This window comes from Nicotiana attenuata, unplaced genomic scaffold, assembly GCF_001879085.1.
Source record: "Nicotiana attenuata strain UT unplaced genomic scaffold, NIATTr2, whole genome shotgun sequence".
Classification (NCBI taxonomy): domain Eukaryota; kingdom Viridiplantae; phylum Streptophyta; class Magnoliopsida; order Solanales; family Solanaceae; genus Nicotiana; species Nicotiana attenuata.
The window spans coordinates 98,670-101,369 of record NW_017674055.1 but is presented as its reverse complement, the minus strand read 5'-3'; positions in this window follow the sequence as shown (position 1 = coordinate 101,369).

Below are 2,700 nucleotides of genomic sequence, written 5' to 3'. Positions count from 1 at the left end.
TAGCCTGAGCTTTGTCTTGTCTTTGGCGCTTGTGCAAGTATCACTCCTTTTGAGCTGATTTTTGACATCTTGTCACTTTGTTGATCAAACCTGCAATCAAGCACAACTTGTGAGTCTTTTGGGACTATTTTGTATGAATTTCTAATCAAAGCCTAAGCAAGAAGGAGTATAAAATGCGTCAAAATCCATAGTTATCAATATGGAGCAGCCTGAGGACTTCGTAGTTCAGCTTGCAGATAAGCATGCGTTTTGCAGAAAATAGGCAGGCATGAAGCCTGTCAATAGTTCCTCTACTTGAAGATACATTTGGTCCCTTGGCTGGAGGGGGAGTTTGTTGGGCATGCCCATATTGTCCAGCCAAAGGCCCAATGGCCTAATCCTATTCTCTTTTGATTTCCATTCCTATTCGGAATTGGATTCGGTGTTTATTCCTATTTTAAGTGGGTTTTGGCTTTAAGAGAAAGCACCACTCATGATCTATAAATAGGACAACCTTGGAGAATTATTCTATGCTCATTGATACAAGTCTTTGAAAGACTTAAGCACATAAGAGTGGTTTTTGAGAGAGCTTTCATCAAGAGAGAAGAGAGAAGAAAAGTATTTGTTTTGCTGCAGTTTTTTCTTCCGACCAGCCAACTTCAAATCACGTTTTTTGATTCGTTAACCATTGGATCGGGCTGAACGGTGAAGATCTAATTTGGAGGCCTGTAGCACGAGCCTCCAACAGTAGCTTCTTTTTGTGGATTCTCCTCTTTCTTCAATTGATTAGTTGTTGCTCTTGTTGCTATTGTTGCTCCGTGTTTGGCACTTTTTGTGTAGCCAATTTGGAGAAATTTTGTAACCCCCTTATAGTTATTGTGGAGTTTTTTGGATCTTTATGATCCCGTAGTTTTTACCTTCGATTTGAAGGGTTTTCCACGTTAAAATTTGGTGTTCTTTATCTTCTTTATTTTCGGGTTTGCCTCTTCTTCGACATAACAAGTGGTATCAGAACGAGGTTCAAAACAGGTTCATTTTGGCGGGTTCAGTTCTAGCCACGACATATTTGACGATAATCGTAATTTTTGTCTGAGAAATTTGACCGGTGTGCTACGCACGTTGAGACAAACTTTGTGGTGGAGATTTGGAGATGCGACCCTGTTGAAGGATATGTGAAGAAGGTGGATCAAATTTATTTTTTCAGAAAAATCAGGCCAATAGGGAGAATTGTTAGGTGTTTGCCATAATTTTCTTACCATATTTGGTTTTCCTATTTGTTGAAGGAAAGGGCAATATGTTTACCTTAAATGGATTTTCCTTCTTGTAGAAGGAAATTACAAATCTCCTATATTTGGCTCCTTTTTCTTGTAGGAAAAGGTTTGGACTTCTATAAATTGAGGATCATTTCCTTCTCATTCAGTAGCATTCACAATGTAGCCATATGGGGTTTGAGAGTCGTGTTCAGGGGGAGAACTTTACAGGACAAGTGTTAGTGTGTCACTTGTTTTTGCTTCTTCGTGAGGTTGTTCTCTCGATATTTTGTACTCTCTTTTTATTATAGTGGATTGCTCATCTCCGCCGTGGACGTAGGTCAGTTGACCGAACCACGTTAAATGTTTGTGTCTCTTTTGGTAGATTTCTCTTTTGTTGTGTCGTTTATCGTCGTTGAAGATTTGCTTTTCTAACTTCCACATAACACCTGACATTTTCGGTCCTAACAATGTACTGAATAATATAGTGATTATTAATTCTTGTTGTGCAGTATAACCTATGCACAACTTTTTCGTGTACAGGTTTGTATCTCTACTCTCTAGCTACTTGTAGTAATTGAAACCTTAACAGTTAATTAGTCAAAACTCGATAATTTAATATAATTTGTCCTTAATAGTAGAGATTCAAATTTAAATCTATAAACGGTCACTGTAGTGCATTATGTAGCTCAAACCCCAAGCTAAGTCAAACCTTTCTCACAACAGACCCCAAATTTTGGACGCTTTTGAAAAGAATAGCAGAAGAAGAGTATTTTTCTAAGACCTTCTGCTAGCCCAAGATCGTTAACTAAGATTGGAGGATTCAACTAAAGAAGAGGAACCTTGAAAAGAGAAAAGAGATTTTTGAAGGAAGAAATTTGTTATTGAAGAAGACTTTCTTGAATTTGGCTTAGTTACAAATGAACAAGACACCCTCTATTTATACTAGCCAATGGATGATTCTGGATATGATTCTAGATAATGTACAAAGAAGATTCTAGCAACCTTATCTTCTAACAACACTCTAGAATATCTAGACATGTCTTATCTTCCCACAATATTCTAGAATATCTAGATATGTTTACTAGATAACTATCAAGGATACTATACTAGGCATTCTAGAGGATTCAATATTTTTCCAAAAAATCAACTTTATTTTTTTTTCACACTCCCCCTTAAAGTGATTTTTTGGAAACTACTCCAAGCTTATCACGGAAGAACTTGAATGAAGCTTTAGCAAGTGACTTGGTGAAGATATCCGCAATATTCTCCTGACTTCGCACATCCAAAGTATTGATAGTTGCATCAAGAACCTTTTCCCGAAGAAGTGATGTTCCACCTCAATGTGTTTAGTTCTTGCATGGAATACTTGATTGTTTGCAAGCTTGATGGCACTTTGATTATCTCCATAGATCATAGTTGGCTTTGATATAGGTAGATGCAAGTCTTCAGCAAGTCTTTGTAGCCATAC